The 15,924-nt window shown below is 39.2% G+C and overlaps 1 pseudogene; it reads right to left on the bottom strand.

The window, feature by feature from the left end:
• Nucleotides 1–3,540: 3,540 nt before the first annotated feature.
• LOC144253435 (dimethyladenosine transferase pseudogene) lies at nucleotides 3,541–4,787 on the bottom strand (annotated as a pseudogene).
• Between the last annotated feature and the right edge of the window lie 11,137 nt (nucleotides 4,788–15,924).

Raw genomic sequence — 15,924 nt, 5'->3', positions numbered from 1 at the left:
ACATCATTCTTGAAACTCTAGCGAGAGCAATTAGACAAAAGAAAGAAATTAAAGGGATACAAATAGGTAAAGAAGAACTCAAACTATCACTATTCACTGATGATATGATTCTATATCTTAAATATTCAAAATATTCCACCAGAAAACTTCTAGAACTAATAAATGAATTCAGCAAAGTAGAGGATATTAAATCAATACCCATAAATCAAATGCATTCATGTACATCAGTGATGAATCCACTGCAAGAGAAATTAGGAAATCTACTTCATTGACAATAGCTTCAAATTAAAAAATTACCTGGGAATCAATCTAACAAAAGAGGTGAAAGACCTCCACAATGGAAACTACAGAACACTAAATAAAGAAATTGAAGAAAACCTCAGAAGATGGAAAGATCTCCCATGCTCCTAGATAGGCAGAATTAATATTGTCAAACATTACTAAAAGCATAATACAGATTTAATCCAATACTTATTAAAATCCCTATGACATTCTTCATAGAACTAGAAAAAGCAATCATGAAATTCATTTGGAAAAAAAAGAGACCCAGAATAGCTAAAGCAATCCTTAGCAAGAAAAGTGAAGCAGGAGGCATCACTATACCAGAATTTAAACTAGAGCTTTAGTAACAAAAATGGCACGATATTGGCTCCAAAATAGACTTGTAGACCAATGGTACAGAATAGAGGACACGGAGAAAAACCCGCATAAATACAGTTATCTCATACTAGACAAAGGTGCCAAAAACATTCACTGGAGAAAAGATAGCCTATTCAACAAACAGTGTTGGGAAAACTGGAAATTCATATGTAGCAAAATGAATTAAAACTCCATCTCTCACCCTGCACAAAAATAAACTCAGAGTGGATCAAAAACTTAGGCACTAGAACAGAGACTCTGTACCTGAGAGAAGAAAAAATAGGCCCAAATCTTCACCACATCGGCCTAGGATCTGACTTCCTTAACAAGTCTCCTAAACTGCAAGAAGTAAAATCAAGAATCCATAAATGGAATGGGTTCAAATTAACATGATTCTTCTCAGCAAAGGAAATAATCAGTAACGTGATGAGAGAGACTATAGAATGGAAATTATCACATGCACATCAGATAGAGCACTAATCTCCAGGATATATAAAGAACTCAAAAACCTTAACAGCAAAAAAATAATAATAATAACCCAATCAATAAATGGGCTAAGGAACTGAACAGACACTTCACAGAGGAAGAAATACAATTGATCAAAAAATATATGAAAAAGTGTTCAACATCTATAGCAATTAGAGAAATGCAAATAAAAATTACTCTAAGATTTCATCTCCTGTCAGAATGGCAATCATCAAGAATACAGGCAACAATAAACGTTGGCAAGGATGTGGTTGAAGAAGATACAATCATACATTGCTGGTGGAACTACAAATTGGTGCAACCACTATGGAAAACGGTATGGAGATTCCTCAGAAAACTGGGAATGGAACCACCATTTGATCCACCTATTCCACTCCTTAGTTTATACCCAAAGAACTTAAAATCAGCATACTATAGTGACGCAGCCACATCAATGTTTATAGCAGTTCAATTCACAACAGCTAGACTATGGAACCAACCTAGGTGTCCCTCAATAGATGAATGAATAAAGAAAATGTGGTATATATACTCAATGGATTAGTACTCAGCTTTAAAGAAGAGTAAAATTATGGCATTTTCCAGCAAATGGTTAGAGTTGGAGAATATCATGCCAAGCAAAATAAGCCAATCCCACAAAACCAGAGGCTGAATGTTTTCTCTAATATGCACATGCTAATTCACAATAAGGCAGGGGGCACTAGGGAAGAATAGAGGGAAGTGATGGGAGGGGAGGGAAGGGGATGGGGGGATAGGAAATATATTAGAATGAAACAGTCATTATTACTGTATGAATATATGTGACTACATGATCAATATGATTCTGCAACATGTTCACTCAAAAAAGTGAGAAATTATATCCCATCTATGTATGATATATCAAAGTGCATAAATGCATTCTACGGCCATGTATAACTAATTAAAACAAGTAAAAAATTTAAAAAGTAATAATTATATACATTTATGGGCTACAATGTTATGTTATATGTATCACATGTAAAATATATTATGTTTACATGTATACAATGTAGGGTGATTAAACCAGTCTCATTAACATGAAAAAAAAAAAAAAGATTTGGTGGTAACTTTTCCAGAAGATACTGAGTATATCAGGTGCTTGCCCCTCTGTAAAAATCTCCATGGATACAACAACGGCAAGCGGAGACTGAATCAGGTGATATACTAGTTAATTAAGGAGGCACCCATGATGTAATTCTCTGAAATGGTTAAACAATCTGCTGAGATGCTAAACAGATCACAGCACTACCATATTTCCATGTGCACAATGATGACATTCTCTTAAAGTTCAGAGCCTGTTAAAACTGCAAAAATACTTTGTATTTATATGTGAAAGCTGAGCTAGATTCTAGACTCACTTAATTCTGAAGACCTTACAAGGTAGGTGTTATTATTATTATCATTACTAAGTTTGAACCCAGATCCTCTCACAAGGTACTATCATTATTCCTAGGGTTTCCCCTGCTCCCCCCAGTAACAGGCATGAGTTTATTGAAGGAATAGGAAAAGGGAAAACAGACCTTCTTAAGGGAGAGCGTGAGCCTTCTCAGAGAGGACAAGGATGGCAGGCCCCTCCTGGCCTCCAATTTATTTGGGGCTCCCACGGAAGTTTACAGAATCCTGCTCAGGTCCACCTTTTGACTTGATTGATGGCATAGGAACTGCATGAACTACCTCCAAAAGATGGTGTGGTGTTTACAGAGCTGGAGATATTAAGGAATTGAGTACTTCAGTTTCCTGCCCCATTAATTGGCTTATTACACTTTGAATAGTTTAGCAAGCTTTCTTTGAGAGGGTCTTGATGTTTTGGTTTCCAGAGTGATTGAAGGTTGTGACAGTTTCTGATGAGAGAGGCTCTCTGCCACCTGGTAGGGTATGACATGATCTTGAAACAATAATTTTTCTTAAGAGTGCTGAGAGCCATAGCCAAGTAGGAATGACGCATGGCATTTTGGGTTGAAAGGTGACCCTGCTCAGGGATTAGGGTGGCTCCGGGTTTAGGGTGGATCCTGCTGGGATTAGGGCATATCCTGCTGCCTCCTTTGGAGTTCCCTTTGAGTTCTCGTGGGGTTCTGAGAGAATTGGCACGCGGAGCCCGGTGGAGGCAGTGTGTTTCCGGGAAGTGTGGGTAGAGTGTCTGTGAGAGTTGGGGAATAAAGAGTTGCTGTTTGAATCTACAAGGTTTTGTGGTGGCTCGGTGATTTTGTGCCCAGCCAGACTTCGGCATAAGAGAATGTAATTATGGGGGGGGGGGGCAGATCGTTAACATAACAAATTCCCTTCTTTTTTAAGAAACAACTATTTTATTGTACATGTGAATAAGAAATGGATAGTTAATATGTGACTAATTGAACACACTTAAACTTGAGGAACAGAGCCGATGGCCTAAAAGGTCTTTACAGTATAGAACATGGTAAAGAGATGTACGATAAACTGCTAGAAATGGTAAGTTTAAGGTTGTGCGTATCTGCGGCTCTTGAACTTGAAGATACTGTGTATAGATTGAACCCTGCCACGTGTATTACATTCAAAACAAACAAGACTTGTTACTGCCTTAAAAATACAAAATAACAGTACAAAAATAGTCAAGCAAATAATGTTCCAATTGAGCAAAAGCAGAATTTGTCTTCTCAAATATTAGAAATCTAAAATTAATTTTTCTTGAGCTTGACAAAATTATTTTCCAAATAGCTAGGAAAAATGGATACTTTCTGCATTGAATCCATGTAGCAATCTGATAAAGTCATCTATGTCCATGGAACGGGCCGTTTGTCACTAAAACCTGTGCTGGTTAGGATTTGCTGTATTTTATCTGCTATGCTGAAATCTTCTGGTATTATAATATTATGGAGTGAACAGTGAATTCTGTAGTTTTTTTCTAACAGCTGTTGTACTGCACTTGATTTAAATGCAGCAGATAGTGTCTTGTTTTTCCTTACAAAAGTGATCCTTACTAGGCCATCCCATTCCTGAAAATTGATAGGTGGTGGTGGATTCTTGGGTTCTATCCTTACAACACTGGATTCTACCTTGGGTGGTGGTCTGAAGTTATTCTTTCCAACTTTCATTAGATGGTCCACACGTGCTAATAGCTGTGTATTAATTGAGAGTCTGCAGTATAACTTATCTCCAGGTTTTGCAACCAGTCGGAGGGCAAATTCTCTTTGAAACATAAATATAGCACATCTGAAAAAAGGTCGATGCAACAACAGCTTGAAGACAAAAGGAGAAGAGATCTGATAAGGCAAATTTGCCACACAAGTATCAAAGAATGGCAAGTCTGTTTTCAACACATCACCCACCATAACTTGAAGTTTGCTGGCCAGAGGTGTGCCCTGAACTCTTTTGTGCAGTTCTGCTACTAGCCTTGTGTCAAGTTCACAGGCAATTACCTTTTTTGCCTTTTCTAACAACTTTACAGTCATGTTGCCAGTTCCAGGTCCAACTTCCACATCAGTTGGTCTTAGGGCAGCCTTATCAATAATGCTGTTAACAATGAGAGGATTTTTCAAAATGTGTTGCCCAATTCCCGTGTTGAACATGAGTCCTCCGGAGCTTTTTAGCTCCGGGCGCTGTTCCTGTCGCTTGCGGCAGCCGCTCGCCCCTAACTTGATCTTCGGCATCCCTGCAAAAAGCGGGAACCTAGGCCCGCGAAGTCCCAAAGCTTGAAAGCTGTAGTCTCTGCAGCACTAGAGAGACGCTGCCAGTCACCGGTACGCAGACGTGGGGCCAAATGCCCTTCTTACAGATGCTTATTAATCAGATAAGTCTCCCTGAGGTTTTTAGTCACCCTTCATTGTCTTTTCTCTCCTGACCCCACTAAGGACTTGGGTCCCTAAGTTATTTTCTGGCATTTGAGCATTGATTCCTCTGGCTGCTTCCTGCTAAGAGAGGGTGAAGTTAGGGAAAAGTATCCTTGTTCTCTATTAGGTGAGAATAGTCAGTAAAGGGTATGTAGCGTCAGGACAATTCAAAGGTCTATGGTGGCGGGTGGCAGGTGATGGGATGAGGCATACATAGGGCAGGGGACTGTACTTAGATGTGAGTTAGAGTTCCCACTGATTTGAGTCTTGAGTGGGGCCCTTCAACGTTTAGTTGGTCTGAAGATACAGATAAGAAAGTACTAGAAAGAGAAACAGGTCTCTTTATCCTAATGGGAGTTGGGATTCTGAGTCTCCTGATCACTGGCTTTTAGATTCTCTAAGAGTTTGTCCTTGTAAAGAGTCCTTCAATTGTCAGTGGGCAAGTTTGTCCCCCAAAAGGACAGTGGGTGAAAGCCTCAATTTAGACCCCTGAGGGTTACAACATTAGAGTTCCAATCAAGACATCTTTTCTCCCTTAGTAGAGTGAGCTCTAGCCCAAGACACTTTTATGATTTCAAGATTTTTCTTCTAGTCCCCAAGAATCAAAGGTGGAGAATATAGGTTCAGAAAAGGCTAAACAGAGACAGTAACCAGAAAATAACTGGGGTAGCCCATGATAAGATGGTAGTGCACCTATTATAGGGCAGAAGGCCTACCACATAGCTGAGGGAGCCTGGGCCCCCTCTTCAAACCCTGAATCTTGGAATCATGCCAGAATGTTTTCAGACATTTCACTCATTTTTTTTTCTCAGTTACAGGCATGAGTTTATTGAAGGATAGGAAAAGAGAAAGGGGTCATTCTCAAGGGAGACAGTGGGTCCTCTCAAAGAGGATAAGGACCTTATTTCTAGGTTTTGATGAGAAAGCTGAAGCACAGAGAACTTAAGTAACATTCCAAGGGTCACATAATTAATAAACTATGAGCTAGGATTGGCACCCAAGGACATGGTTGCAAAGATAGAGCTTATCCATTATGGCATTCTGCCTCCAAGGTGGGAAAGCACCCTTGGGCATAGAGAAATGGTATACTCCTCCATTGGCTAAATGCCTTTTTTTTTTTTTTTTTGGCATTCAGTCTGCTTGGAGAGAAGTCCTGTGGTCACCTGCATCATTGAGATTACATTCAGCTTGGTCCACAAAATATTTCCTTGATTATCTCAGCCATTATGGTGCAGACTGAGTGTGGCTGAGGCATTTCTTCTGTTGTAATAGGACTTGGTTTATGACAAACGGTCTAGAACATACAAAGATGTACAGGAGCCTACCAGCAGATCCCTGAGTATCCCAGGTGTACAACCTTTGCTGCCAATGCTCAGTATGTGTACCATAAACAATGTCATAACTATTTATGTTGCCCAATTTCTGAGCAATATCTGGGAATAGGTTTAAGTGACTATGAAAGATTAAATTCCAGTAATGGTAATCTATGTACTTCTTCGTTTGATTTTCCAATAGGTCTTCCTTTTTTACCATCTTTGCCCCAGATAGCTAAATCTGAGCCATCTACTTTTCTGGGACTGTAAAAATTAGGGATCTCTGGAATAGAAGGAATAGAAACCAATTCTGACCAGTGTGATGAAAAGAGGAGTTTAGAGGAGGCCATGGAAATATGAGAATCAGACTCAGAATCAGACTCAGATACCGCTGCCCAGTGAATGGATACCAACCATTTTCATTTCTTTCTCTCAGAACACTGGAACCAGAGACAGAATCATTACAGATGGATTGCAGATTTAAATGTGAAAGGAAAATCAATGAAGTCTTAAGAGGAAAACCAAGGAGAGCACTTTTGAGCCAGAGAGGGCAGGACAGGCAGGGCAAACCTCCCACCAAACAAAGCCAGGCTTGTGGAACGGAGAATTCCTCATTCACACCAGGAACAGAAACAGGGTAGGGCAAAGAGACTCAGAAGCTGGCACATCCCCGTGGCTTGTGGCATGAGAAGCTCAAGCCCAGCAGACTCTAGGCCCATCCCAGTGTAACTGATTCCAGATCCTTCCCAGGCTGGCTTAGATTTCTATGATACACCTCCTTCTTGATCTATCTCAGCTCAGACTCCCAGGAAAAGGCCTCAGGACCCATAGCAGATTAGGGAATGGGAGACACACAACTGGCTGGTGGCAATGGATTAGGGACAAGTCTGGGGATTTAGCCGTGTTAAAAATCCAGTATTCCCAGAGAAGCTATTTGAAACTGCAACACACAGCCACGAGATACTGAAGCCACCATTGGGGGCCATTAGTGACCTCAATAGCTCTGTAAGGCATAGGGTTGTGGAAGAATAGATCTTTTGCTTTGTTTTAGTAAAACAAAAAAAAAACAAATAAACAAAACCCCCACTATTATGCTATTATGTCAGGTGTTTACATGTGCTATATTATTTAATCCTCTAAATAACTCTATTTTGAATCACTATGACTTGCCCCATTTAACAGATGAGGAAACTGAGACTCAGAAAGCTTAAGGCACTTGCCTCAGGTTACAGCTATTTAAAGAGGCACAGCTTCTATTTAAGCATTGGCAATATGACTCCAGAAACACTTAAAAATAGCACTCAATATAGAGTAAGCCTCTCATAGATAGATTCCAAAACTGACTCTGAGCAAGAACTGGCAACCAGAGTTGCATCCAAAGTCAAGCAGACACATCCCAGTGCACTGCAAGTATGAGAAACAGGGAGCCAAACAGGAGGAGAATGGCATGTCAAGCCATTAGGGTATGGGCATGTGATTATGAGGAGGCACAGTTTGTATGACCTTCATTTACCTTGAATCTTAGAGGACACCTGAATGTGGTTGTAGGTGTCATGTGGGACTTCCAGCACCAGATTGATAATGAGACTCATGGGCTCCTTTAGAATTCCACAATGGAACTTGCCTAGAAAATTTGCTACTTTTAAAAATAGATTTTATTTATTTTTATTTTATTGAGTTAAGAAAAATTAATTAATGGGCAATGTACCCTGTTAACATTTTTTTTTTTGAAACAAGCTGTTGCTATGTTGCCCTGGCTGTCCTTGAACCCCTGAGCTCAAGTGATCATCTTGCTTAAACCTCCAAGACAGCTGGAATGACAGGTTCAGGCCACATGCCCAGCTTTAACAAATTAAGTTTACAATGCAGTTAACTATAAAGACAACGTCTAGCAGCTTTCTAAAACTTACTCATATTGCTTAACTGAAATGTTATGCCTGTTGGTTAGTAACTCTTCATTGCCCCCTTTCCCCAAGCCCTGTAAACACCATTCCATTCTTTGATTCTACATTTTAGGATATTTTAAGGTACCCCAAATCAGTGGCAGCATGAAGTATTTTTATTTCTGTAACTGGCTTATTTCACTTGGCATAATGTCCTCAAGTTTTCTTCATGTTTCATATTGTTGGATTTCCTTCTTTCTTTAAAGCTGAATAGTAGTCCACTGTGTATGTGCCACATTTTTTGTACCCCTTCATCCATTGATGGACATTTAGGTTATTTCCACATTTTAGCTATTGTGAATAGTGATTCAATGACTAATCCTGCTGCCTTGAACTACTTTGCATGCACACCTAACTTCTTCAACACAAATGACTTTGGCCTTGCTAAAATTGGTCAATGATCCATCCAACCAACCTACCTACCTTCCTTCCTTCCTTCCTCTCTCTCTCTGTCTCTCTCTCTTTCTTTCACAGTAGAATGCATTTTGACACATTGTACACAACTGGAGCAAAACTTCTCATTCCTCTGGCTGTATATGGTACATGGTCACTCCAGTAGTGTAATCATGCATGTATATAGGTAATAAATGTCTGTCTCATTCTACCGTCCTTCCCATACCCACAGCCCCACCCCTCCCTCACACCCATCTGCACAATCCAAAGTTCCTTCATTGCTTCCTATCACAGCATCCCACTATGGATCAGCATCTGCTGATCAGAGAAAACGTTTGGCTTTTGTTTTTTTGAAATTGGCTTATTTCATGTAGAATGATAGCCTCTAGTTCTATCCATTTACCTGCAAATGTCATAATTTCATCCTTCTTTAAGGCTAAGTAATATTTCATTGTGTAAATGTACCACATTTTCTTTATCCATTCATCTATTGAAGGGCTTTACGTTGGTTCCATGGTTTAGCTATTGTGAATTGAGCTGCTATAAACATTGATGTGGCTGCATCACTGTAGTATTCTGTTTTTAAGTCCTTTAGATAGAGAGATAGCTTGGTCAAATGGTGGATACATTCCAAGTTTTCTTCATACTGCTTTCCATAGTAGTCGCACCAGTTTGCAGTCCCATCAGCAATGGATGAGTGTATCTTTTTCCCCACATCCTTGCTGATACTTATTATTGCTTATATTCTTGATAATTGCCATCCTAACTGGAGTGAGATGAAATCTTAGAGTAGTTTTGATTTGAATTTCTCTAATTGTTAGAGATGATGAACCTTTTTTTTTCATATGTTTGTTGATCAATTGTATTTCTTCTTCTGTGAAGTGTCTGTTCAGTTCCTTAGCCCATTTATTGATTGGGTTATTTGGCTTTTTTTGTGTGTGTTAAATTTTTTGAGTTCTTTATATATCCTGGAGATTAGTGCTCTATCTGATGTGCATGTGATAAAGATTTTTTTTCCATTCTGTAGTCTCTCTCATCACGTTATTGATTATTTTCTTTGCTGAGAAGAAGTGTTTTAATTTGAATCCGACCCATTTATTGATTCTTGATTTTACTTCTTGTGCCTTAGGAGTCTTGTTAAGGAATTCAGATCCTAGACAGATGTGGTGAAGATTTGGGCCTACTTTTTCTTCTATTAGGCACAGGGTCTCTGTTCTAGTACCTAAGTCTCTGATCCACTTTGAGTTGATTTTTGTGCAGGGTGAGAGATAGAGATTTAATTTCATTTTGCTACATAAGGATTTCCAGTTTTCCCAGCACCATTTGTTGAAGAGGCTATCTTTTCTCCAGTGAATGTTTTTGGCACTTTTGTGTAGAATGAGATAACTGTATTTATGTGGGTTTGTCTCTGTGTCTTCTTTCTGCGTCATTGGTCTACACGTCTATTTTCGAGCCAATATCATGCCATTTTTTTTTTTTACTATAGTTCTGTAGTATAGTTTAAGGTCTGGTATTGTGAGGCCTCCTGCTTCACTCTTTTTGCTTAGATTGCTTTGGCTCAGAATACCGAGTGTCTGATGTTTCCAAATGAATTTCATGATTGTTTTTTCTAGTTCTATGAAGAATGTCATTGAGATTTTTAACAGGTATTGCATTAAATCTGTACAACGTTTTTGTAAGTATGAGCATTTTGACCATATTAATTCTGCCTATCCAAGAGCATGGGAGATCTTTCCATCCTCTAAGGTCTTCGTCATTTTCTTTCTTTAGTGTTCTGTAGTTTTCATTGAAGAGGTCTTTCACCTCTTTTGTTAGATTGATTCCCAAGTATTATTTTCTTTTGAGGCTATTATGAATGGGGTGGTTTTCCTAATTTCTCTTGCAGTGGATTCATCACTCGTGTATAGAAATGCATTTGACTTATGGGTATTGATTCTATATCCCGCTACTTTGCTGAATTCATTTCATCAATGATTCTTTTTGCTCTTAGGAATATGTACATATTTCTTCCCATGGCCTCCAAAACCTTGAATAACTCAAAATCCCTAAGTTTCAGCTGTAGGCTTCCCAACCTCCCCTCTGAGTCCCACATAGTAGATTTACTCCAGGCTCTTCCACTTTGTTTCCCTGGAACACCCTTGTCTCTAACCTGGGTGACCTATTCTTCAAGGCACAGCTCAAATCCTACCCCCTCCACTTAGCCTTCCGTATTAGTCAGGGGTTTCCAGAATACATGTCCAATTCTATCTATCTATCTATCTATCTATCTATCTATCTATCTATCTATCCATCCATCTATTTAGATATAGATATACACACATATATACATATTTACATATCTATCTATCTATCTCATAGACATATATATGTATGTAGCTGTATACATAGAGAGGGTGGGGGACTATCAGCCCTCACATCTGTAGGCCATACAGCAATGGATTCAACCAATTGCAGATTGAAAATATCACACACACACACCCAGTTTTGTCCATAATGAACATGTACAGACTTTTTCCTTGTCATTTCATTATTCCCTAAACAACACAGCAAAACAACTATTTTATACATAGCATTTACATTGTATTAGGTATTATGGGCAATCTAAAGATAATTTATAAGTATGTGCAGAGTTTATATGCAAATACACCATCATTTTATAAAGGGACTTGAGCATCCATAAACTCTGGTATCCAGGAAAGTCCTGGAACCAGTTCTGCATGGGTACTGAGAAATAATTCTCTCTCTCTCTCTCTCTCTCTCTCTCTCTCTCTCTCTCTCTGTTTGTGTGTGTGTGTGTGTGTGTGTGTGTGAGAGAGAGAGAGAGAGAGAGAGAGAGAGAGATTGACTCATGTGATTATGGATGCTGAGGAGTCCCAAGATCTATAGGCTACAGGCCAAGTTGGAGACTTACAAAAAAAAATAAGCAGTTCAGTCCAAATCTAAAGACTTGAGAATCAGAAGAGCTTATGGTGTAAGTGCCATTCTGAAAGCCAGCAGTCTTGAGACCCAAGAAGGGACAATGTTTTGGTTAGAGTCCAAAGACTGGAAAATAATAAATGTAGGTATGTAGGTAGGAGGCATTTCTTTTTTTCCAGCGGGAAGGTCAGCCTTTTGCTTTATTCAGATCCTCAGCCTATTGAACAAAGCTCACCTACATTAGAAAGGGCAATCTACTTTTCTAAGTATACCTATTCAAATGTGAATCTCATCCAAACACACTATTATACACGTGCCCAGAATAATGTTTGACCAAATGTTTGGGTTCCCCATGGCCCAGTCAAATTGACCCATACCATCATAACATCACTTTAAAAAAATTAGAACTATTTCTTCTAAGCCCCAAATTATTGTTACCTGTGATTACTGTGTGTGTGTGTGTGTGTGTGTGTGTGTGTGTGTGTGTGTGTATGTGTGGTATTGGGGATTAAACTCAGGGGTGAACTACCACTGAACTATATCCCCACATCTTTTTTTATTTTTTGTTTTGAGATGGAGGTCTCACTAAGTTGCCCAAACTGTTCTTGAATCTGCAATCCTCCTGCCTCAGCCTTTCAAATTGCTGAGATTACTTGCATACACTAACATGCCAGATAGTTGTGGTTATTCTTGAAGGGTGGGATTTTGGAGGGGAATGCAGTGTTTCTTGTTTTACTCTGTATTGTTCAAAAAGGGGATTAAAAGGCTGGAACTTTGAATGAATTGTGCTTTCTTATTCTGTGTGTTTCTCAATTTTCCAAACTTTTATACTGAAAAATACCAGTCTAATTCCAACTGTTACTTTATAGAAAATTAAGATGAGAGAGGAACATGATTAAATAAGTCACATGATGCAATAGGCAACATCCATGACTGTTAGAAACTGTGATATTGTTGAAAGATACATTTGGATTTCATCCCTGTCCCTGGTTTATAACTCCCTCCCCAAGGTAGGTCATGGAAACTGCAATTTCTCTTCTCCAAGAAATTAGAATTAGAAATTCTAATCACCCCCTATTTTCCATCTTGGAGCTGGCCATAAAGAAATTCTCTGACTTGCCCCATACTGCTAGTAGGTCATAAAACCCTCCTCATACCAGAAGAGTTCTTCACAGAAAGGTCAACAGGAATACTAAAGCAAGCAGGCCTTGCTGGGTTTCCCACCCAATCTGTTAATATTACCTATGCAATGAAGTCTCCATAACTCCAGAAGGATCCAAAAAACAGGGGTCAGAGAGCTTCTGGATATGTGAACACCTGGAGATTCCTTTTAATCTGTGTCCTTTGAAATATCCTTTATAATAAACCTGTAAATGGAAGTGTTTCCCTGAGTTCTGTGAGCTGCTCAAGCAAATGACTTAGAGGGGGGGTGGGGGGAACTTAATATATATTTGGTTGGTCAGAAGCACAGGTAAAAACAATCCGGCTGGTGATTGGCATCTGAAATGGGGTGTGGTACAATCTTGGGACTGAACCTTCAACCTGGGGGATCTAATGCTATCTCCAGTAGATAGTGTCAGAACTGTGTCGAATTAGACCCCCAGCCCGTGTCTGCACCTGAAGCACTGCTTATTTGCTGGTGGGAGAAGTCCCCATACATTTCAAGGTCACAAAAGTCTTCTGTTCTGATTATTGTGGTGTGAGCGCACAGGAAAAACATACTGTTTTATTTTCTTTTTGTTTTCCCAGCAGAAAAAAACTATATATATATGATAAATAATCTGGTCTTTTCAACAGATAAATTGCAAGTGTTATAAAAAGAAATGGAAGAAGGACCAATGATTAAAAGAGATTTAAGCAACATAGTAACCATTTGAAATTTTTGGACATTATTTGGACCCCATTTCCCTCTCCCCACACCCCCCCCCCAAAAAAACCAAACAACCTCTACAAAGCAAAGTTAGAAAAGTTTGTAACATGTGCGTGGATGTCATGATTGGATATAAAGTATCCCCCAAATTATCTGCATTAGCAGAAATATTCAGAGAAGAAATGATGAGATTATGAGAGTGGTAACAATCAAATTATGAGGCACTGTTATGGTTTGGATATGAGTGTCCTTGTTAATGCAGGATTGTGGGAGCTATAACTTAATTAGTTCATCCTAGTTTGAATGTACAACTGGGTGGTGCCTATAGGTAGGTGGGATACGACTGGAGGAGGTGGGTTACTTCCCTGGAAGGGTTTATCTTCCTGTGGCCCTCCCTGCTCTGCTTCCTGGCTACCATGAGGTGAGCATCTTTCTTCCGTCATGATGTTCTGCTTTACCTTGGGCTCAGAGCGATGGATTTGGCCAACTGTGGGGACTAAATCTTTGAAACCATGAGCCCAAATAAACTTTTCCTCCTCTAAGTTGTTCTTGACAGATATTTTGGTCACAGAAATAAAAAGCTGACTAACACAATGGCTATGTTTTAAAAACCTATCTTTTAGCTAGCTGTGTTGGCACATGTCTGAATCCCAGAGACTCAGGAGACTGAGGTAGGAGGACAGCAAGTTCGAAGCCAGCCTCAGCAGCTTAGTAAGGCCCTAAGAAACTTGGCAAGATCTTGTCTTAAAATAAAAAATCTAAAAGGACTAGAGATATAGCTCAGTGGTAAAGCACCCCTGTGTTCAATTCCCGGTACCAAAAAAAAAAAAAAAAACAAAGAAAAACAACCCTTATCTTTTAGAGAAGCATGCTAAAATATTTATGGATGATGTGATGTCATTTCTAAGATTTGCTTCAAAATAGTTTTGGAGAAGAGTAGATAAATGAGGGTATGGATAGTTCATGGATTGATGGTTTTGGGGGGTTAGGTTATGGATATATCAGGGGCACTCATTTTACCATTTGGTCTATTTTGTGTCAGATAGAAATTCTCCATAAATAAAAGGATTAAAAATCACGATGTATTCAATACAATTTGATTGCAGGTGATCATTTCTATCTTAACAACTGTGAAAGACTTATTTTAAAAACTTAAAGTTTCACAGAGAAGATAGTTTCAAATGCTAAGAAACAGTCATCCCTCTTTTCCTCCTACCACACAACATAATTGACATCCTGGCTGCAGAACTGGTGTGAAATCATGCATAACACAAAGTTAATTGTCAGCTCACTTTGGGTCTCTGGCTGCAACTAAGCCGTGATTTGGCTGGTACCTTCTGGTTCTGAGCTGTAGTTTCAGTTGAGGCTTTCTCTGCCATAGAGATATGGGCTAGGCACCAGAGCTTATGCAAAATCTAGAAGGGTCACCAAGATACTTGAGGCCTCTGCCCTCATGCACACGGATCAATAGTTCACAATAATTTATTAGGTATTTTATGAAGAACTAGAAGATAGGAGTTCAAAGCTTTCTAACACACACACACAAACACACATACACACACAAGGTTTAAGGAGAAGCAAATCTTAATTATCATGATTTGATCATTGCATATCATATACAGGTATCGAAATATTACATTGTATCCCTTAAATATGTACAATTTTGTGTATTGATTACAATTTTTTTTAAAGACTGAGGTATTAACTACGTTAGCTTTTTCACGCTGTGACCAAAATATCTGACATAAATGTCTTAGAGGAAAAAAGATTTATTTTGGCTTGTGGTTTCAGAAGTTTTAGTCCATGGTCAGCCAGCTCCATTGTTCTGAGCCTGAGATGAGGCAGAAAATCACGGCAGAGGAAAGATGCTCAGCACATAGCAGCCAGGAAAAAGAGAGATAGAGAAAGAAGATGGGCTGGGGTTGTGGCTCAGCAGTAGAGCACTCATCTAGCACGTGCAAGGCTCTGGGTTCGCTCCTCAGAACCCCATAAAAATAAATAAATAAAGGTATTTTTAAAAAAAGAAAGAAGAGGGGGCTGGAGACGAGACGTGATCCCCAAAGACACACAACCAGTGACCTACTTCTTCCAGTTTGGCCCCACCTGCCTTCAGTGTCTATCTACCAGCAGTCCATTCAAATTATTAATCCATTAATTAATCACTGATAATGTAAGAGCCAAACCCATTCCCAAACCCCCACCTCTGGATATTTTTGCAATGGGGACCTATTCTTCAATGCAGCTCCTTGGGAGACATTCTAGATCCAAAGAATAACATTGTACCCCTGAACTCCAAAAGTTCATGCCCCTCACACAATTCAAAATTCAGTCCCTTCCAACAGTTTCCATAACCCTAACAGTTCCAGCACGGCTCAAAAGTTCAAGTCCATTGCTTCTCAGTGGTAGAGCACTTGCTTAGCATGTGTGAGGCAATGCATATAAATAAATGAATAAAATAAAGGTCCATCAACGTCTAAAAATATATATATATATTTTAAAAAAAAGTTCAGGTCCAAAGTCTCCTCTGAGATTCAAGGCAAACTTAG

This window comes from Urocitellus parryii, chromosome 1, assembly GCF_045843805.1.
Source record: "Urocitellus parryii isolate mUroPar1 chromosome 1, mUroPar1.hap1, whole genome shotgun sequence".
NCBI classification, from domain to species: domain Eukaryota; kingdom Metazoa; phylum Chordata; class Mammalia; order Rodentia; family Sciuridae; genus Urocitellus; species Urocitellus parryii.
This window is presented reverse-complemented; position numbering and strand designations above follow the sequence as displayed.